This window comes from Puma concolor, chromosome B4, assembly GCF_028749965.1.
Source record: "Puma concolor isolate L17-30 chromosome B4, mPumCon1.1.hap2, whole genome shotgun sequence".
NCBI classification, from domain to species: domain Eukaryota; kingdom Metazoa; phylum Chordata; class Mammalia; order Carnivora; family Felidae; genus Puma; species Puma concolor.
The window spans coordinates 131,919,640-131,942,796 of NC_141673.1; the positions used below are offsets into that span (position 1 = coordinate 131,919,640).

Here is a 23,157-nt window from a genome sequence, read left to right on the forward strand (position 1 = left end):
GGAAACACTGTACTCAACACTATGTGACCTATAGAAAGACAAGTCCTCTTCCCAAATTTCCCCACTGGCATTGTAAGGACGTTTTAACAGGCCTTATAAATTTAACCAACTGGGTTGTTTTGTTTTTCTTCAAAAAAAAAAAAATTGAAAATCAACATCCTGAAAAGGAATATTTTATTCATGCCAGTTTAAGTAGTGACAGGAAAATATTCAGTACTCAAAATGGAATGAAAAGAAAAAAAAAAAAAAACGGTCAGCATGAATTTCCAAAAGCATCTGGAAAATTGGCAAAAGATTTAAGAATGTAAAAAGCAACCGGCGATCCCAGCTGGGGTGAAGTTGCCTTCATATTATATGGAATACCAACCATAAGACAGCTTTGGGAATTTCCAAAGACAGTACTCTGGAAAGCTCCTTTACACAGTGATTCCCACTTAATCCAAAGAAAGCACACTGCAACTTGTCCCCGGCACCCCAACAGGATTTAAAGTATTCAACTTTGTATGGAGGACAACGTGAATCCAGGTAGAAATCTGACTTAAAATGGAAGGTAAATATTCCCCCTTATATTCCTACACATACCACGACCAGAGAAAAGGGTCTCCTCTCTCTTGGCCGAAGAGAGTGGGAGCTCGACACATCAGCTCTAGAGCTGGCCAAAACTGAACTTGAACCCCACACACCCCCATTCAGTGGCACACTTTGAGTACATTAGTGACCCCAAACTGAATGCCATCAATGTGACTCACAAAGTCAAGATAAAGTACAGACAGCATTCCGTATTTCATGCACAATAGTGGGTCAGAAGGATCGGAATGGAGAAGGATCTGAATGTGGTGGGCCAGAAGGATACCCTTGTGGGGATAAATGGACCTGTATCTTTGACCAAGATCAGCAACTCATTAAGTGTGTGGCCTTGGGCAAGTCCCTCCAACCCTCTGGGCTTCTGGGTCCTAATGTGTCATTTTCACATCAGACTCAATGCTCCAGCTCTCGGCTCCCGTAACACCAGCATAAAAGAACTGAGAGAAGGAAACTTTCAGAAACGCCCCCAGAGGCCATTCTGTGACCCGGCTTTGCTCTCTTATATGGATTTTGCTCTTGCCTCTTGGGTCCCAATGTGTCCCTAACTAGTTATATGGGGCTGAGCAACATGCTTAACCCTTCTCTGCTAGGTTTTTTTGTTTGGTTGGTTTGTTTTTTTGTCTCTGTAAAACATGAGGATAATCTGTATATATCCAAATCCTTCTAGTTCTAGCATTCCACCTATCAGAGGAATTTCTTCCACTAGGGAGTAAATAAATCAGAGACTGAACCACTTTATAGTGTGTCAGCCCCTTGGTGCAAATCGCCAGCAAAAGGACGACAAAAATTCTGCATCAGCTTTGAAAATGAACAGACCACACAGAACAAGTGCTTTACAAAAGGTCAAGTATAGGATAAACATTACAAATTCATTCCTTCAGAGCAGCCAGAGCAGTGGATTGGTCACACTCATGACTCAAAAGGAAATTCCATCCAGGACCACCAGCCACCTCCCAAAGTTAGTCACCCTGCACAGCAGGGGCCAGGAAGGGGGGTGGGGGGAGGGCATCCCATGGCCAGCACAAAAATGACCTATAGGGAAAGTGACCTTTTCACTGGGGCTCTGGGAGATCTACTAAAGGTACTTACACTGAATTCAGCCCCACTCCCTTGGTTGAAATCCATATGGAAGTCACCAAAAAAAACCAAAAAACAAAAAACAAATCAGAAGACCATAGGTGACAGTTCAAAGCCACAGATTTTGTGACCACTTTGTTCTCAGCCTCTTCCCCAAGAAGGAAGGGGCTTCAGACCGATAACAGTTGACAAGGACACCAGGGTCAAGAGAGACCGTTTCTTTATAAATAAAATTTTCAAACTCACGGACATTAACACTCACCCGAAATAACTGGACAAGAGCCAGCCAGGAAAGGGCACGTTACTAAAACTGGCCCTCCGGCCTCCAAGAGGCTCAGCAGAATTATTCTTGCTGTGAGGAGAGGAGGAAGGAAGGGCTGGTTATATTGTGCCAACGTGCCGGGAGGCACATAACTAGGTCACGTTCCCACTCAGGCCTGCCTGCTGCAGGCGGGCATCTCGGTGGTGGCCAGTCCCACACCCCCTCCCATGCCCAGCATCTCTCAAGAGGCCTGAGGGAGGCACCTCTGGCCACACCCCCCACGGGGAGCAGGGCCGGGATGTCTCCATAGCGCGTGACATCCGAAGGAGCCTGTCCCAAGAGCAGTGGTCTAGCACACATCCTGGGCTTGCAACGGCATGAAATACACACCCACAACGCACTGCAACAGCCTCCCGTCCACCCAAACCCTTCAACTCACTCGAGACCACACACAGTCCTTATCTCAGGAGCTGGTGCAGGGAGTCACCCAGAACCTGGACAACAAGCCCCTTGTCTAACCCGATGTGCCTGCGTCTTCCAGGTCCTGTGGAGTGAAACCCTCTCCAGGGCGGTACAGGTGCATCTCCGGTAGCTCCCTGGGATGTAAATCATGTAGCTTTAAGGAAAATATCCTTCACATCTGGAATCGCAAGCCTTACCTTTCTCCAAGGCTCAGAAAGCATTTTCCTCCAAGCACAGAGCTTGTAGAACAACGTGATGTGATTCGGGGAGCTTAGTATCACACTTACATTCATGCCATATCTCGCGACTTCCTCGGGCGGTGATGCTTTTCTTTTCAGAGCAGACAAACCTCCACGTTGGCACAGTTTATCTGAAAAACTGTTGGAGCCTCTAGCCCCAGGCGATCACAGAGCTGTTTATGAATACCTCGGGGGACTCACAACTGTGCATTTTTCACAACTTTTTAATTTAAGAGGCACATTAGAGGAGAGGTGCTCTTAGCCAATAGGAAGCTCTCCTTTTACCTGTCTCTTAACAGCACACAACAGAGACACCAATACTGAGAGCGCCAAAGCATGTCCTGGGGACAGCAGGCACACCAGCACATTCCAGGGCTTGCTTCTTCCCTGCTTTTAACCAGTTTTACTTGACGCCATTTACTTGCACTCATAGGATTTAGAAGCGAGTCTGAGGGGAAAAGCTGAAGGCAAGAAAACCGTGAGTTCGAGGCTAACTCAGGTAAAATTCTACAGATACAAAGGCTTAGAAGTCTCTTCCTCCCAAAGCAGAAGGAAAAACCACCCAGTGCCCCAAAACAGTCTCCCAAAATATCCCTGAAGGAGCCACTGGATACAGACATCACCGGAGAGTGGACATCTCCTGAGAATCACCGCTCTAGGTATCGCCTGAAGCCACGCACAGAACACTAGCTGCACAAGAGATGCTAAGTGGCAGGTGCCTGTATCAGGAGAGAAACATCTGAGGTTTCTTCCCTGCCCCAAGAGGCTCCATTTCCTCGCTGTTTACTCATGAGAGCAACTTGCTACAGGAGGTAGGGGTGGGGGGAGGGCGAGGCAAGGGAAACAGAAGTATTATGGCCCAATTTTTAGAAATGAATAAAATCTTTCAGAACATTCTAAAGCATGCAGCTACTATTAATTGAGCAATTACTATGACATGGTAAGATACATACATATAACTTTTAGTAACAGCTTACAATGTCTTAACATACATATTTTTAAGCTCTCAGTGAAAGTTCGCTATTTTATATTACGTATACATGTGTGTGTGTCAAAGCAAAGAAGAACGTCATCATTCTGAGAATAGTCACAATCGTGAAATAAAGTAGGTGAAGGTCAGGTTATCTTCTTAGTTCCTTATTATTTTATTAAAGTATTAAACCAGTCCATTGTAAACTGTACATAAAACTTCTTTTTCTGATCACTAATCAGAAATGACCAGCATTACAAAAGTCTAGGAAATACAGGAAGGCAAAAAGGAGAAAATTAAAGTTATCTGTCATTTCAATGCCCAAGAGGTGACGACTCTCACTATAATTGATGTACATACTTCCAGCCCTCTGCCTATGCATATAATTACAAATGTTCCTCCACCAAATTGGGATCATGTCATTTGATAACTTATTTTTCACAATAAATGGTTTATCATTTATCCATGCCCTAAGATAATATCCTGCATCATGAGTCAAAGACTACGGAGTGTCACATTCTACTGATGTGCTATATTTTATAAATATTATTAACTGAGTTGTTTCCAACTGCCAATTACTATAGTAAATACTAGTAGATGGATACAGAGATAAACAGATTTCATTTTCTTCATAAAAGCTTCATGGAGATATAATTCACAATTCACTGGTTTAAAGTGTACAACTCGGGGTGCCTGGATGGCTCAGTCGGTTAAGCATCTAACTCTTGATTTTGGCTCAGGTCATGATCTCACAGTTCATGAGATCGAGCCCTGCATGGAGCCTGCTTAGAATTTTCTCTTTCTTTTTTTCTTTCTCTTTCTCTCTCTCTCTCTCCCCCCACAATAAACTATAAAAAATAATAAAGTACATTTGGTGGTTTTAGTATATTCATAGAACTGTGCAACAATCGCCATAATCAATTTTAGTACATTTTCATCATCCCCACCCCCAAAACAACCCAGGACCCTTTTAGCAGCCACTTTCCACTTCCCCTCGAGCCCTTCCCCCCTTGCCCGAGGCAACCACTAATCTGCTTTCTGTCTCCACAGATGTGTCTGTTGTGGAAATTTGACAGGAAGGCAATAACACACTACCTGGCTTTTGGTAATTTATCCTAATGTTTTCAAGGTTCAACCATACTGTGGCACGTATCAGTACTCCATTCCCTCTTATGGCTACATATTACACCACTGTTTGGATAGCCTACGTTCTGTTTATACACTCATCAGTTGATGAACGTTTAGGTCTTTTCCTCTTTTTGGCTAACATGAATAAGGCTGCCCTGAATAGCCACGTACAAGGTGTGGACACACACTGGCAGTTCTCCTGGGTATACACCTAGGAGGAGAATTGCCCGCTCAAATGCCGCTTAAAACTGCATTTTAACCTTTTAAGGAACTGCCAGCCTATTTCCCAAAGCAGCTGCACCATTTTTCATTGCCACCAGTAGTGTGTGAGGGCTCCAATTCTCACACTTTCACCAGCACTGATTACCCATCTTTGCATTACAGCCGTCCCAGCAGGCACGAAGTGACAGCTCACTGTGGCTCTGATACGCATTTCCACGTTGGCCAACAAATGAGCATCTTTTCGAGTGCTTATCTGGCACGTGTTTATCTTCTTTGGAGAAATGTGTATTCGGAGTCCTTGTCTATGTTCAGTTGGATTATATTTTAATTGCTGAGTGGTGTTTTAAAACATATTTGAGGGGCGCCTGGGTGGCGCAGTCGGTTAAGCGTCCGACTTCAGCCAGGTCACGATCTCATGGTCCGTGAGTTCGAGCCCCGTGTCGGGCTCTGGGCTGATGGCTCAGAGCCTGGAGCCTGTTTCCGATTCTGTGTCTCCCTCTATCTCTGCCCCTCCCCCGTTCATGCTCTGTCTCTCTCTGTCCCAAAAATAAATAAAAGTTGAAAAAAAAAATTAAAAATAAATAAATAAATAAATAAATAAATAAATAAAACATATTTGAGATTAGTTCCTGATCAGCTCTACAAAAAAAAAAAAAAAAAAAAATTTCCTCTTCTATGGATGGTCTTTTCATTGTCTTGATGGTATCCTTTGAAGCACAAAACTTATTGGTTTTGATGAAGTATTAATTTACCTATTTTTGTTGTTGCTTCTGCTTTTGGTGTCCTATCTAGGAAACACTTCTTACTCCACATAATGAAGATTTACACCTATCTTTTAAGTGTTTTATAGTTTTAGTTCTGGTATAGAGGTCATGGATCCACCTTCAGTTAATTTTTGTATGTGACACATATGAGCTAACAGCCCAAATTCATTATGTTGGATATCCAGTTGTCCCAGCATCATTTATTAAAAAGACGATTCTTTCCCCCATTACACTGTCTTAGTATCCGTGTCAAAAGTCAGTAGACCATAAATGTAAGGGTTTCTTTCTAGACTCTCAATTCTAGTTCACTGATCTATATATGTCTGCTTTTATGCCAGCACCACACTGTCTGGATTACTGTAGACTTGTAATAAGTTTTGAAGTCAAGAAGTGTGATTTCTCTGGGGCACCTGGGTGACTCAGTCAGGTGAGCGTCCGTCTTTGGCTCAGGTCACGATCTCACAATTCGTGGGTTCGAGCCCCGCATCGGGCTCTGTGCTGATAGCTCAGAGCCTGGAGCCTGCTTCGGATTCTGTCTCCCTCTCTCTCTGCCCCTCCCCCACTCATGCTCTGTCTCTCTCTCCCCAAAGTATGAATAAACATTAAAAAATATATAAAAAAAATAAAAAGAAGTGTGATTTCTCCAGCTCTGTTCTTTTTTTAGGACTGTTTTGGGGTCCTCTGCATTTCCATATGAACTTTAAGACCAGCTTGTCAATGTTTGCAAAAAGGGCAGCTGGGATTTTGACAGCTACTATGTTGACTCTGTAGATATACTTAGGGGCTTTGCTATCTTGACCCTATTAAGTCTCCCAATCCATTAATACAGGATGCCTTTTTTTTTAACACTTTTTTTTAAGGTTTATTTATTTTGGGAGAGAGGGATGGGGAGGGAAGGGCAGAGAGAGGGGAAGAGAGAATCCCAACAGCTCCAAGCCCAATGTGGGGCTTGAACTCACCAATCGTGAGATCATGACCTGAGCCAAAACCAAGAGTCAGACGCTTAACCCACCTGAGCCACCCAGGCCAGGCGCCCCAAGATGTCTTTCCATCTATCTAGGACTTCATTAATTTCTTCCAGTGATATTTTGTAATTTACACTGAAGAAGTCTCGTACTTCTCTGGTAAATTTATTCCACCTTTATTATTTTTGATGCTATTATAAGTGGAATTGTTTTGTTAATTTTGTTATCGGATGGTTCACTGCCAGAATATATGAATACATATCCAATTGATTTTGCATAACATTTATTTAATTCTGTATCCTATAGCTTTGACGAACTCATATTAGGACCAATAGATTTTTACTAGAGATTTTAGTGGAGTTTAGGATTTTCTCTCTATAAGATCAGGTCATCTGCAAATAGAGACATATTACTTCTTATTGCTTTACAATCTGGAGGCCTTTTTTTTTTTTTTTTTTTTTTGTGCCCAACTGTCCAGGCCAGCACCTCCAGTACAATGTTCAACAGAAGTAGTGAGAGCAGACATCTTGCCCTGGTCCTGATCTGAGGAGAAAGCATGCATTCTTTCAACATTCAGTAGGATGTTAGCTCTGGAAGTAGAATTCCTAACTATAATTTTTGTGGGAAGGTAAAAAAGGCTACTTTAGCATTCTGACCATTCATAAAAGTCCTAAGTATGCCTGTTTCCCAATGCACGGTTTCCTCAATATTTACTTCCCTAAGTGAACTTCCACACTCTTTGTACTTATACTAAGTCGTAAAGGGACAGGGATGTGTTAAAGAACACCTCAGGTGACCGCAGTTCAAGAAGACTTGAAAGGGACAGGTTTAATGAAATCCAAAGCCTGTGTCTGGTGAAATAAACACCTGCTAATGTAAAGCCCAAGCAGGGGACGTTACGTTAAAGGCAATTTGACATTTCCCTGGGTTGTCAGTCAATTCACTGCAGAAAGGAAGACTTCATTCTGAGCCCGTCCTGAAATTCTGTGTCAGTTTACCTGTTAGAATGTTCCCTGAATTCTCATTGCCCTACCCACCAAAATTAGTTCTGCCACAAACACTCTTCACAGCGCCTAAAAAAAAACACATTTGGGAAAATCTATTCTAATTGTATTTAAATCTGTAAATCCTAGAACAAAAGGGATTTGACAATTACTTAATTTGATTATTTAGTCACACCAAATACTTCAGATCAAAAACTACACCCTGAAACCTGGATTATCCGGTTTGACCCCTAAACAAATTATATTAGAGCAACATCTTGGATAGCTGGGATACATATTCAGAAGTATAGGGGGGGAAATCTGGACTTGAAAAGACATGGCTTCAAATTCCAGATCTTTCTATTCCTAGCTGTGCATCTTTGGGCAAGTTACTTATCCTCTCTGTGCCAACTGCTAAAAATTTTTATTTTTTTATTGTTTTTTTTAGTATTTATTTTTGAGAGAGAGAGAGAGAGAGAGAGACAAAGAGACAGAGCACGAGCAGGTGAGGGGCAGAGAGAGAAGGAGACACATAATTTGAAGCAGGCTCCAGGCTCCGAGCTGTCAGCACAGAGCCTGATGCGGGGCCTGAACCCACAAACCATGAGATCATGACCTGAGCCAAAATGGGATGCTAAACCGACTGAGCCACCCAGGTGCCCAACTGCTAAAAATTTTTAGAGGATGAAAACTTCTACGCTCCAAGGATGTTGTGAAGATTATACGACACACTATTCATAAAGTGCCTAGAACACAGTAGGTGCTGTTACCACTAAGAACAGAAATATTTCTTAACTCAAGTGTTCAGGAAATGGGGATGTCCGATCCATTATAATTTCTGGTTTTCAAACTTTGGTGGCTGAAAATCCTTCGAAACACTATTTGCATTTTTTGCATCTATATGATGATAAGACAGTTCCATCTTCCATTTCATTTCTGGGTATTTCATAGGCGAGATCCCATGTAAGGTACCGAAAGGCATGTCAGGCTCATCCACAAGTAGTTTATAATCTGGAATAAGTAAGTGTGCCATGCACCATAAGGATTCATGTGTGTTACGATGACACAGTATCGCAGGGACAGACGGTGCAGGAGTTTGGGCTGACCACACAAAGAGGGACTCAGCGCACATTCTAAAACATGCTTTTCACTAATAAATTCCAAGTAAGAGCTAAGGCAACTGCTGTTTGCCTGTTTTCCTTTAAAGGGTAGCGGAAGAAAAAAAGCCAATGTACAGCAAGCTTTACCTCGTATCCCCAAGTCCCCGGAAAGGCCACGTCTGTGCTCTGAAAAACTCATCAGCAATGGCACGGCCAAACTCCTCGCTCCTCCCATTTCAGCATGCTCCTGACACAGGCTAATTGGCACATCTGAAATCGTCCGATTCACATGATGATGAAAACTGCCCAACGCCGTGAAGGTGAACTCGGGCCGGTTCTGCGTGTGCGCCACACCACAGCCTTCCGATCGGACCGTGATTCTAATCAACCCTGAGAGGTCGGCTCCGTCCTCTTTGAAAGCTGGACAATGAGCCTCAAGACAAAAGATTTTCCTCACTGTGAAAACTGGATCCACCTGACACAAGTTCCTGTCTCGGAAAGGTTAGCGCATTGGCAAGCAGGGGAAACCCAAGGGAGCGGAGGTCTAGCTGCTACATAGCAGAGGAGAGGAGCTCCTCCCAGATACCAGCGGGCGCTCCCCCCATAGCTGAGGCAGGACGCCTCCCATGCCCAGGTGCTGGGCTTGGCTGAGCCACTGGCTTTCCAGAAGGCAACACAAAACTTAATTAAGCAGTATCAAGTATCTATTATATGCATAAAACATGCACACGCTCACAGGGCTGTCTGGAAAGCTCATTGAGCGATGACAGAAATCAACCCAACAAAAATTTAGCAGACGGGCTTCTACACTTGGTCTCCCGAAACGAAAGCAGCCCCCTGAGGCAGGCGAGCCAGGCTGCTGGCACCGAGGGACGAAGGCCACGTGGTAATAAGGCCCGCTCCCCTGTGTCCTGTAGCTCTGGACAGTAATGGCTCACGGTGACTGAGCGCTTACTCTGAGGGAGGGCTGTGCTAAGAACTTTACCTCTTGTCAGTTCACTCAGTTCTCACAACAGCTGAGACGGTCTCCAGACTACCACACTCCTAGGCCTCCCTGAGAGCCTGATAAGCAATCAAAAGTAGGACAAGAAGAAGGAAGGTCTCAGTTATGTTTATTCATTTGGAAAGAGAGCCTACATGCATTTCTGTCCCTGAAGACGCTGAGCCTTTGTGGGGTTTTTTAAATTTTCTTAAATGTTTACCTTTCAGAGAGACAGAGCACAAGCAGGGGAGGGGTGGGGGAAGGACACGAATCTGAAATAGGCTCCAGGCTCTGAGCTGCCAGCACAGAGCCCCACACGGGGCTCCAACTCATGAGCTGTGACATCATGACCTGAGCCAACGACGCTTAACCAACTAAGCCACCCAGGTGCCCCAAGGTTGAGCATCTGTGATCCCAGAGCCATCATGGAAAGAGGCCTCTGCACACAAAAGCTCTGTTTACACTGAATCCGCCACCTTTTGCTGTGTGGCCCTGGGGAAGGCCCCCAACCATCCAGGGCCTCTGTTTTCTCAACCCGATCAAAGAACAAGATGTTCTTCACAAGGCCCTCTCCAGAGTCAACATTCTGAACCTTGAAAATCCAAAACGTCCCTACATCTGCTCAAAGGCCACGTGAAGACTGTGTGATACAGACTCGGGCTGAGCCTGGTTACCAGAGGAACCTGACAAATGACATGTTTCATCAAAAACAAAACCAAAAAAAAAAAAACACACACCACAACCACAGCATGTTTTTCACTTCTTCCTACTACCCATTTCAGAAATGCTACCCAGGATTTCTTCTAGAAAGATGCAGGATTGGGGCACCTGGGTGACTCAGTCAGTCAGTTAGCACCCAACTGCGGCTCAGGTCATGATCTCACAGTTCGTGGGTTCAAGCCCCACGTCAGGCTCTGTGCTGGCAGCTCAGAGCCCGGAGCCTGCTTCGGATGCTGTGTCTCTCTGTCCCTCCACCGCTCACGTGCTCTGTCTCTCTCTCAAAATAAATACATAAACATTAAAAACTTAAAGAAAGAGAGATGCAGGATTTTCTCACATTTGTCCAAGTCTGGCTCCAAGCACACCAGGGAGAGGGCAGCATTAATTCTGTGGCTTCATGAGGTGCTGAGCCCATTGTTGGTGTTCCGTGTATGTACAAAAGTGACCTCCTTTGCACAACTGTTTTGAAGGTACAGCTAGTTCTTTTCACTTCCCCCTCCTTTTTATTACCCTAAAGTCTAAAGAAAAGATGAAGGCCTTCAATTAAATCAAAATGGAAGAAATACATAAAATGCACCTGTGACTTCACACGGCACTTACCTTTAATTGTTTTCACCTGAACCTCAAACCGCTCATTTTAAACCAAAAGAAATGGGCAAATGACCAGCTGGTTGATTATATCATTACCAAATACATGAGCCTTACCTTAGCTAAGAAATGCTCTTTAAAAATGCGCTGATTTCGATGCACCATGATAAAAATCAATCCATTTTATGAAAGCAATAATCGCATGAAAAGCCAAAGTGCCATTATGTTATCTGCTTCATAAAAGGAAGGATTCTTCAGGCTTTCTGTTGTCAAACTGAATAATTATGACATAAAACGGGCCACAAGTGTGACTGAAGCTTCGCAGCATTACAAACGCCGATCTCACACTTGAAACCAGGTATCGGCTTAATTGGCAGCTGGAACAGCATTACAATACGTGCTCTGCTGGTTTCGGGGGTGAGGAGAAAAGGGTTTCACCTGATCTGAAATGAGACCTGCCTCCTCACCACCCTGCTCCCAACCCACCCCCACTTACAGTTGTCCAGGCCAAACACTCACTTGTTCCCATTTGGACCCCTCTCCCAGCATTCCTTGCAATGCCAGCCCACAGACACTGCGGGTGCAAGGCCCGTGAACTGTAACATCAGAGAAGAAACCACATGAGCCCATGCCTCCGTTTTTCTCTAGCTCTGCGGGGCCGTGTAGCAAATATCATGAAAGAGTACCTTCTAAGACCTCCTTGAGGAAAGGAGCAGTTGTGACCTTTTCATTTTTGTATCCATATGGCCTATAATATCCTAGGGTGTACGTGTGTGTGTGTGTGTACATGTGCATGTTGCACACTTAACTACATTCTTACTTCTTTTCAGCTTGACACTCCAAATATTATTTCTGGCTACACTTTGATTCATCAATTAACAGGAAACCTAGCAATCCCTGCCTTCATAGGCAAGGACAACATCTCAAAACACCCCTTTTTTTTTTCTTTTTGCCTTTTTTCAAAGTTCTCCTAAAGGATTCACGCTGACCCATTCACTTTATGACACATTTTTGAAAGCTATCAAACTGGGAGTGAAAGGTGTCATACTTGGCCATGAATCTGAGTGGCAAAAATGGGCCCAAAATGAAGTGATTTCAGCTAACATTTATTGAGCACTTACTATACCCTAGGAATTATGCAAAAAAAAAAAACAAAACAAAAACAACTTACATACCTCAGCTCACCAAAACCTCTTAGCAATCTCAGACAATGTGTGCCATTGTTATCTCCATTCTCTGAATTACAGAGACTCCACATTCCACACACATAAGGCTGGTGGGTAGGAGAGCCAGGAATCAGGCCTAGGGAGGGCTGATCCCCATCCACAGACCATGACCTACTTATAAGATCCATTATGTTGTGATGTCAGCACTGGCGGCCAGGAAGCTGGCCACATGAAGATTGAGCTCTTTGCAGACGTTGTGCCTAAGACGGCCAAGAATTTTAGGCAGCTCTGCACTGGAAACTTCGGGAGAGTCCCTTGGCTCAAGTATGCGGTAAATTGGAGAGGCCTATGATTACCTATCCTCATTCCAAATCTCTTTCTTTTGGGTTATAGAAAAGATGGGGCTCTGATGGGATACCAAGGGGAGCACCTTCCCCAGGATCATAAAGGATTTCATGATTCAGGGTGGGGATTTTGTTAATGGAGATGGTACTGGAGTCACCAGTTGTTTGTTTGGAGACAGCACACGTGTGTGCACGCGCACACACAAGTGAGGGCGGGGCAGAGGGAGAGGTAAGGAGAGGATCTTAAGCAGGCTCCACACCCAGCGCAGAGGCTCACGACCGTGAGATCATGACCTGAGCCACAATCAAGGGTCCAATGTTTAACCGACGGAGCACCCTGGAGTGGCCAGTATTCACCGGGGGCCATTTGCAGGTGAAATTTTCAACTTAGACACAGCTCCAGGCCTGCCTTCACGGCAGACAGCGGTCCCAGTACAAATGGCTGCCAGGTCTTCATCACCTGCTCTAATTGTGATTGGCTGGATGGGAAGCAGGTGGTGTTTGGAAACATCATTGGCAGGCTAGTGGTGCGAAAGATTGAGAATGTTCCCACAGGCCCTAACAGTAAGCCCAAGCTGCCCGTGGTGACCTCACAATGCAGGGAAATGAGGTGCAGAACGAAACTGCTCAGGCCTTCCCTTGCTCTCGGTGACGCTCTTGAGTAAGATAATCTGCACTGTCCCCGTTTGCTTCCCTGTCTGCTGCCGCCCCATTTGAGCAAGAGACCTTGGAAGTGTCACAGATTCAGAACCCAAGATTTTCTGTTTAAGTTTTCAACTGTAAATAAAGCTGTTAAAAAAAAAAAATCCATTATAATGCTGAGAAAGCCTGCAGGCCACAGCATTTTAGGAACACCTCAAATTTTTGCAAAGTAGTGCCTCAGAGATTTTTTTGTAAGTTTATTCATTTATTTTGAGAGAGAGAGAGAGAAAGAACATGAGCAGGGGAGGGGCAAAGAAGAGGGAGCAAGAGAACCCCAAGCAGGTTTCACACTGTCTGCACAGAGTTCGATCCTTCGAACTGTGAGATCATGACCTGAGTCAAAATCAAGAGCCAGATGCTTAACCTGACTGAGCCACCCAGGCGCCCTGAGATTTGTTTATATACCCAAAAATATATGCCCGTACCTGAGTAGTGTTTACCACTCAGGATATCACAATACAGCATTTCCCCAAGTATCCGATACCTTTAGTATTCAGTAAATTTTTTTAACCAGTAACCCTAAGAAAAGTTGAATCAATCAGTAAAACCCCTTTGACATCAGGCTGAAAGGGTGGAGGGGAAAATTTTATAATTAAAAGGGGTCAGACTAGCTATGTAACTCGCAGAACCCAGTGCAAAATGAAAATGAGGAGGAAGGGGGAGGGGAGTCCTTGTTCAAAGAATATTGAGAATTTCAAGAGAGAGGGAGAAGCCCACGTAACTGTGTGACTGAAGCTCGCACACCCGGAAGCTGGCCCCAGAAGGCATCGGTGTGCAGGACCACAGAGGTCACTCTGGAGTCCAAAGGAATGAGGCCTCTTCGGCTGCGAAATGGCCTGTGAGCTCAGCTGCGTGTGTCAGATGCCTTCTCCAGAAGGAAACGCATGCAAACTCAGAACCTCAGACTGGAATGTTAAACAGCTTGGCTCCTGCTATCTCTGGATGTGAACTCAATACAAGATAAAGCCTCGCTGCTTCTTTAGGCTGAGATGTTGCCTGTAACAGCGGGAAAAGGTCATCCTGCATATAAATCATTAGAGAAACAGATTTCAAAACATATCCTGAAGAGAAACAATGAGTAACATCGCATAGCACACTGGCACGTCTTCCTTAATACAGCAGGTGTTCAAAACTTTTAATATTTCCATTAAATATTGGCTCCCTCCCGATATTTTCCAACTAGTGAAAATATAAAGAAATCATCTGAGTTACGTCATATATGATGAGGCCTTGAGTGCACAGTGAGAAATGACTTTAAAATTACCAAGCCATGAGGCGCCTGGGTGGTGCAGTCGGTTAAGCGCCCGACTTCAGCCAGGTCACGATCTCGCGGTCCGTGAGTTCGAGCCCCGCGTCGGGCTCTGGGCTGATGGCTCAGAGCCTGGAGCCTGTTTCCGATTCTGTGTCTCCCTCTCTCTCTGCCCCTCCCCCGTTCATGCTCTGTCTCTCTCTGTCCCAAAAATAAATAAAAAACGTTGAAAAAAAAAAAATTTAAAATTACCAAGCCCTGAGAAAAAGTCTCATCTAATAAACTTTTGAAAAGCACTTAGAATACTTTGTAACAAGAAAGGGGAAATAGTTAACATTAGTGGGATCTGAGCAAAAACAATTTTTAAAAAATTTCAGTGAGGAAAGGACACTGAGTTGGGAGTAAACAATGTAACAATATCTGTCCCCTACTAGCTGGACAGCCACTAGGTAACCAGCTCATGTAGGAGGGACAAGGAAAGAGATCATACTGTGCGCATCTTAGCCATTTCAATTAATAAACCAGATTTGATCTGAATTTTGGGATATCTGCCTGAATTTTGCATGACCTTTTGCTAATGGATACCTAAGCTATACATGATGTGTATTTTGTAAGTTCCAGAGAACACTACATTTTGTTTGCCAGAGCCCTGGGGTGAGCACTCTTTTTTTCTTTTGCAAACAGTCTAATTTGAAATCTCAGGGTTTCCTGGGTGTGTTAAAAGTTTTTTTCGGGGTGCCTGGGTGACTCAGTCAGTTGAGCTTCTGACTTTGGCTTGGGTCATGACTTTGCAGTTTGTGAGTTCGAGCCCCACCTGGGCCTACTGCTGTCAGTGTGGGGCCCGCTTCAGATCCTCTGTCCCCTTCTCTCTCTGCCCCTCCTTCTCTCTCTCTCTCTCTCAAAAATAAATAAAACATTGGGGCGCCTGGGTGGCTCAGTCGGTTGGACATCCAACTTTGGCTCAGGTCATGATCTCACAGTCCGTGAGTTCGAGCCCCACATCGGGCTCTGTGCTGACAGCTCAGAGCCTGGAGCCTGTTTCAGATTCTGTCTCCCTCTCTCTCTGACCTTCCCCCATTCATGCTCTGTCTCAAAAATGAATAAACGTTAAAAAAAAAATTAAAAAAAAATAATTATTAAAAATAAATAAAACATTTAAAAAATTATTTTCTTCATTTAACCAGTACAGAAATAGCAGCCCAATGACAAAACGGATCCTTAACCTGTAAATCAGTTATTAGGCCCCATCTTCTCGGTACAGAGGTTCCTGAGGAGCACGAGCCAGGTCACAGATCCCCAAGTCCCTGGCTCCTCACCCACACACTGAACACAATACGACTTCCCAGCTCCAGCACAAAGGCACGGCCTCCAACACATCCCTGAAGTGAGGTGAAGTTCTGGAGACTCAACGGCAACGGTCATGATACACAGGGCACACAAGTCTCCCTGCCAGCACCCCCGGGACCATGCCAAGTGGTGCAGATTCCTAGGACACACCCCGGAGAAGCCTGCTCCACCTCAGTCTGAGCATTTGTGAAGCTTCCAGAAGCTTCTTCAGCCAGAAGAAGTTCAATCTCTGTCCTGTGACGTATGAATCACGTGACCTGGGGCCAGTCAGCTCTCCTCAACTGTCAAACAGTACGTAACACACAGGGTTAGTGACAAATTAAATGGTCAAGTGTCCAGCCAAGTATCCCTTGCCTAGCAGATACTGAAATACGGTAGCCATTATTATTCTTTTTCAAACCACCTCCACACCTTTGCACGAATGCCAGCCTTGGCAACCTCCTCAGAAAATCTAGTACTTTCAGAAAGTAGGTGTTGGCAAAAGAAAAAAAAAAAAAATGCACATTTTTTTCACTCAGGAGGTCTGGCCCAGGTACCGAGAACAAAGAAAACTTTCACCTCAAGAGTCAATAAATCTGGGACATTGAGACAAAGGGTTTGATAGATTCTGAGGGGGGAAACGTCAGGGGAATACTACTGTGCATGCCCAGAAAGTTCTCATCCCATCCTCAGTTCTGCAGACATCACAGCTTCTGAAGAAAAATGATGCAGTTGATTACTACAGCCACGGGTTCGTCTTTGGATTTTAGACACACTGGCCTGCAGGAAAAAAAGTCATAAAGCCCTTAAAGGCCCGATTTGCAAGGGAAACATGAAAAAAGCCAACTACGCCTTGCTTCCATGAGTGATCTCAAGACTACCAACAAGCCATGTCTGAGGCGAGATATCTCAAGAAGGAACAGAAAATAGTATTTAAAAGGACAGCACAGGACACAGCTAATTGTGGTGCCCAACCAACAGAGCGGATAATGATGCAAACATCACTGATATGTAGCATGGGGCCATCCTACCGAGGAAGACTCTGGTTTCGGAGCCTGACAACTCGTTTCCTTTCCCGGAGCGCAGTCCCGATGGCGGCCAACAGAAAGAATCTGCCAACAGGCTAAGGGAGGAAGCCAGGAAAAGCCCCACAGATTAAAAATTCACCCCAGCTAATACACCAGTGAGTAATCCACATGCAGAAAAGTGGTGACCATCTAGAGAGACGAAATCCAGAGGGGGGACAAAATTGGGACAGAACATCCCGAAGAGCTTATCAGTAATGAAAACATTTAGGAAAGCCAGCTTCCTGAGCAAGTACTGAGACAACTTCACGACTCGGGATTTTTAAAACTGAACCAAACACACCCTCCATCTGTTGCTCAGTGTGCAAGGTTACTGTGGGCGATTCAGGGACGTCACATGTGGGAGATGTCCCCTGCTCTCAAAGAGCTGGCAGTTCCAGCAGAGAAAACTCTCGCCAAAGAAAAACCTTGGAACAACGGACCCTTCGCAGTCTAAGCCCAAGACTGAAGAACAGAGACAGAGAAGCCCCCAGTGGGCTGCTTATGTCCAGGGCCTCTCAACGGAAGAGATTGGACTGAAGCAGAACCCTGCGGAACCAACGGGAAGGTGATGGAAGCAGGAGACACCACAGGAGCAGGGCACAGAGACTAGAATACGGCTGCATACATTTAGGACACGGGGGACAGCATCTCACATCTGCCGCCGAAGCCCCAGCTGGTACAGCAGCAGCCACATGTAAGAGCTTAACAGCCGTCTATTAAATCAGTACGTGACAGTGGTGCCTGGGTGGCTCAGTCAGTTAAGCCTCCAACTTTGGCTCAGGTCATGATCTCACAGTCCGTGAGTTTGAGCCCCACGTCGGGCTCCATGCTGACAGCTCAGAGCCTGGAGCAAGCTTCAGATTCTTTGTCTCCCTCTCTCTCTGCCCCTCCCCCATGCGTGCTCAGTCTCAAAAATAAACATTAAAATAAATTTAAATTTAATTTAAATTAAAAAAAAAAGAAAAAAAATCACATGATGGAATTTAACATGTATTCACTTAAAAACCAAGTCAGTGCCCCTTTTCTTATCACCTGTAATATGCAGCATGCCTTGTATCTCCTGTTTTTTTACAACACGACCCCACAGCAAGCTGGAAAGGTAGGTACTGTTATCCCCACTTAAATATGAGAAAACAGAAGCTCAGAAAGATTATACAATTTGCTGAAGTCTCATAACTCGTAAATGGCAGTTAGGATTTGCACTTCCTTAATCTAATCAAAGCCAGGGCTCCATTTACTCCACGTATCCATTCATTTACTCAACAAACACTGATGAAATGTGGGGCATCTCATCTGAGCCAGTGGCCTCCACACAGGCTCCTGATGTGGGGCTTTGCCAGCGAGCCCCTGTAGGGACACAGGAGCCCCCACTCTGCTCTCAGGTCTCTGAATGCAGCTCCCTCTCCCCCACCTGGGGACCCCCATGCCAGGGAGCCACAGCATGGCCAGAGGAAAACCCGCAGAGGCAGCAGCGGTGTTCCCAGCTCTGAATTCTCTCCGGAGCTCACCTTGCACACCTACAAAGTGCATCGCTGAGGCTCCAGGAACATAAACAACGGCTCAAGTGAGAAACCTCTAACGCGGACGGTTTCTTCTCTGGTTACTTTCATCACGTTTATGGGGATGGTACTGTGCCTCTCATGTTCACTGTCACCATCAGCAGGGATAACATGACATCCACACTCTAGATGTGGTCCAGACCAACTGTGGGACCTCAGGCAGCCCACCAATGAGAGCGGCCTGGCCGGTATCCCTTCAAGTTAGAAAGACCTCACCTTCTGACTGCAAGAATGAGTGGACTGTGGGGGTGCCTGGTGGCTCAGTTGGCTGACTCTTGATTTCGATTCATGTCATGATCCCAGGGTCATGGAATCAAGCCCAGCGTCAGGCTCTGCACTGAGCGTGGAGCCTGCTTAAGATTCTCATTCTCTCATTCTCTCTCTCTCTCTCTCTCCCTCCCTCCCTCCTGCCCTCCGCCTGTCCCTCCCCTGTTCTCTATTTAAAAAAAAAAAAAAAAAAATGAGTTCATTGTGAACACACTGTGAACATGTTCTAAAGAGAGGCTTGGCTTGGTTTTGGTGTGAGCCATTTGGCAGAAGGCAGGACTGTGTGTGTAAGGTCTTAGTCCCTTTCAGCTATCATAACAGAATGCCATAGGCTGGGTGGCTTATACACAATAGAAACTTACTTCTCACAGTCCTGGAGACTGGAAGTCCATGACAAGGTCGTGGGCAGACTCTCGGGGTCTGGTGAGAGCCCACTTCCTGGCTTCATAGATGGCCGCCTTCCTGCTGTGCCCTCGAGCGCTGGAAGGGCCACAGAGCCCCCCAGGGTAGGTCTCTTTTACAAGAGACCTAATCCCCTACGAGGGCCTTCCTCCCATGACCTAATCCCTTCCCAAAGGCCCCACCTCCTAGTACCACCACATGGAAGGTTAGGTTTCAACATAAAACTGGGTGGGGAGGAGACAAAAACATCCAGTCTATAGCAAACAGTTTTTATTTTATATCGTGAAGTACCTGAGAAGCCAAGGTTCTTGTGTCCTACCCCAACCAGGAAGCGTCAGCCACACTTGGATATAGTTTTAGCTCTTTCTTCCCACGTGTATAAGCAGCCCACCAGATGTCTGTTGAACAGGGTCTTCTGTGAGCACCAGCACCTGACCCCCTGCAGCCAGCGTACACGTTCAGAGGTGCGGATGAGGGCAGAGATGAGATCGGGACCATAACCCCAGGAACGCCCTTCACCCGCCCCACCCCGCCCTGCACCAACAACAACCTAATGCAAATAATCAGACACCCACAGCACTCAACAAAGACCACCACCCCCATATCCAGACCCAAACTGTGCACAGTGGGTCCACCAGCCCAGCTGGTAAAATAATGAAATATCTTCAACCAATCAGTAAATAACCACAGCCTGACCCTAGCCCCCGCAGCTGACCTCCGGGGCATCTCTTGAGATTTCCTCACCCCATCCAGAGACCGACTACCCAAGACCCATCCACACAATTCTTATGGCCTTCCTTACGACACTCTTCCAGACCCTTCAAATTCTCTACTAGGAAGACATGTTGCTTTTATACTTTTTTTTGAAGTTTTTAAGGTACCAATCAAACACTAAGAATAAAAACAACATGCACCTGAGTAGAGCCAGTTAAACTATACTATGAAACTTCAGTTTTTGTTGACGTTTCCTGAGTCAAGGTTGACATACAGCCCAACTTCTAAGGGAACACTGCCCAAAAGATGATACCTAGGTTTCAAAGACTGTATGTGATACTAACATTTATGAGAAAGGACTATTTTTAAAGCTATAATCCTCATAACATAATAATACATTCTATTTGTATAAGGCCTTACCACACATGCCTTATCTCATTTGGGACTTAACAGATCTGTAATGTAAGCAGGTGTAATTCAGGTTTAATTATCCATTTAACAAACAAGGTAATCAAGACGTAGAGAGGATAATATCATGATTCCGCAGTTCTCTAGTGACAGAGCTAGGACTCACTCCGATCTCCTGACCCCTAGTTCCTTCAGTGGCTTGCTGGAGTCACCTCATACCCACTCGTAAGAGCCTGATTGGAGAATTCTGCAGTAGGTTGTTAAGCCATGGGTAGCTTGAAACTGTTCCATGTGGGAGTATTTACACCATGGAAATCAGCAATTGTCACAAATCAGAGCCTATCTCCTTGCCATTCTATAATGCATCCACAGAAAGGGAGGTTTTTCTTATTAGTTTGTTAATATTCTCTATTCCCGTCAACCCCACCAACTTGTAAATCATGTGACACAGGAGAAAGGGCACTGAACTTGGGAGTCAGAAGACACTTAAATAACCACCTGCCATTCAGCAGCCTTTTCCCATGAGTCATTAAACCTCTCTGCACCTCCATTTTCTTATCTGTAAAATGAAGGCAGTAACTGCTGCCCACGGACCACGCAGGTAAAAACATTTCGCCAACTGTAAAACACCACACAGCTGTGAAAAACAATATGGCGGTACTTCCAAAACTTCAACATCGAGTTACCACACGATCCAGCAATGTTACTTCTGGGTACACACCCAAAAGAATTGAAAGCAGGGACTTGAAGAGATATGTGTACCCCCACGTGCATGCAGCACTACTGATGAGAGCCAAAAGGTGGAAATAACTCCAACTGTCTACCGCCAGATGAATGAATACACACAATGGGGTACAGACACACAATGGAATATTATTCTGCCTTAAAAAGCAAGGGAGGAAAAACCTTTAAGGTTCCAGTTACAGCACCAAATCCAATTCAGTGTGAAGGCAATTACAGTGATGTGTGCTGTGGTCATGAAAGACAGAGAGGTCCTCCCAAAAAGTAGAGATGTCAGGGCATTTACCCCCCTGCTCACCCCATTACAGAGGTCCCAGTATGCTGTCACCCCAGACTTTGGCCATCAAAAAGGCTCAAATGGAAAGGTCAAGACAGAGGATATCGCCCAATCTGGACATCTGCTTCCCAACTGTCACTGACATCCTAAGACCTGGGAAATTAAACATTTGAGATCTTCTCCCACACCCCATCCAACAATCCCCCCAAAGAGATTTTTAAATAAGCTGTTACACATGTCCATGTGGTATATACACATATATGCTGCCATTTCTTAAATATTCTGCCACCAAAATTAACTCAGTGCATATTCATTTTATTAAGTTTAATGTTTTGAGAGAGAGAGAGAGAGCAGGAGGGGCACAGAGAGAGGGAAAGAGAGAGAACCCCAAGCAGGCTCCACACTGCCAGCACAGAGCCCAACGCAGGGCTTGAACTCACAAACTGTGATATCATGACCTGAGCCCAAACCAAGAGTCAGATGCTTAACCGACTGAGCCACCCAGGAGCCCTATTACATATCGATTTTAAACTACTCAACTCCATGATGTGTTGTCATACTGCAAATAAATTACTTAAGTCCTCAAATCAAAACGTGTTTTCAGTAAGAAACAAAGCCCACACACTGAAGCAGTTCTCAGAAAGGAAAAACACATTTAAGCCAAAGCGGGGCCACAGCCGCGCCGAAGCCTATGCGTTGTCTGGGAAGAAGACAGAAGCTGCCGCTGGAAAGCTGTTGCACAAGCTGATGCAGATAGGGACAGGCTAAAACACAACACAAGACGAGACCCAGCTCAGGGTGCAGGGAGAGGTGCAGAGACCAGGCTGATAAGATAACCAGAGGAAGGAAAGAGCCTGTGATATCCAGCAAACTAGGTCACTCCAGCACCCGAGCTGGCCCGGAGGACGTTCCTGGCTGGGTCTCTTGGTTAATGCCAGCACTCTATGAACTCATCACCCTCCTTTGGGAAGCAAATGTTGAATGGCTCCATGGACCCTCCAACTTCGTGCACACGGCCTCTGAGGAGCACTGTTCCGGCACCCCAGGGGCTAATGACAGGGAATGAGCACTTACCAAGACAGATCCATAGGCCATGCCCTGCACTAAGTGGTTTTCATGCACCTTCATGTAATCCTCACGACAGCCCTGGGACTATGTGCTGGTCTTATCCCATTTTACGGGAGAGGACAGGAGTCTGAGAATGGCCAAACAATTTGCCCAAAACCAGATGGCTAGGAAGCAGAGGACCAAGATCTGCACTCGTGGCCCAGTGACCTCAGAGCCTACCTACTTAGCTACTCACTACTGTGCTGTGCAAAACAACCAGCAATTGTTCTTCCTGACTGATGGAAGACTTGTTGGTAGTTTCTTAAATCAACTTGGAACGGGGGAGGGGAGTAGGTCAAGTATGCACCATTGCGCATATTCGCAACAAGAGCTTCCAAAAATCAATTTCCAACAGATACGGACATGTTCTTCCCCAAGGTACCCAGAATTGCCACTGGCAGTCCCCCTCAACCACAGCTGCTGATGGCGACCAGAACTGATGACAGCTACCATTTACTTAATCCCAATTATGTGCCAGGCACCTCATGTACATCACTGAATCCTTACAAGTATCCCACAAGGCAACAACATCCAACTCCATGTTAACTCGGGAAGATTAAGGAACCTCTCCAGAGGCGTACAGCTAGGAACGGCTGGGCTGGAGCCACCCTTCCATTATGGCTCATGGCCTCCCACTGCCTCCCCTACCTGACCTCACCAAGGATGCTGTTTTAAAAGCTGATCCTCGGGGTGCCTGGGTGGCTCAGTCGGTTGAGCATCTGACTTCGGATCAGATCATGATCTCACAGTCCATGAGTTCAAGCCCCGCGTCGGGCTCTGT

The 23,157-nt window shown here is 45.4% G+C and overlaps 1 protein-coding gene and 1 long non-coding RNA gene across 4 annotated transcripts in view; both read right to left on the reverse strand.

Annotated features, from left to right (window-relative positions):
• CAMK1D (calcium/calmodulin dependent protein kinase ID) overlaps positions 1-23,157 on the reverse strand; it is a 437,908-nt gene that overhangs the window by 407,140 nt on the left and 7,611 nt on the right. The window lies entirely within an intron of this gene.
• LOC147579514 (uncharacterized) lies at positions 8,123-14,528 on the reverse strand. The gene is made up of 2 exons (XR_015254029.1): positions 12,762-14,528; positions 8,123-12,705 (listed from the first exon to the last, which is right to left on the reverse strand). It is a non-coding gene; the product is annotated as an uncharacterized LOC147579514 (long non-coding RNA).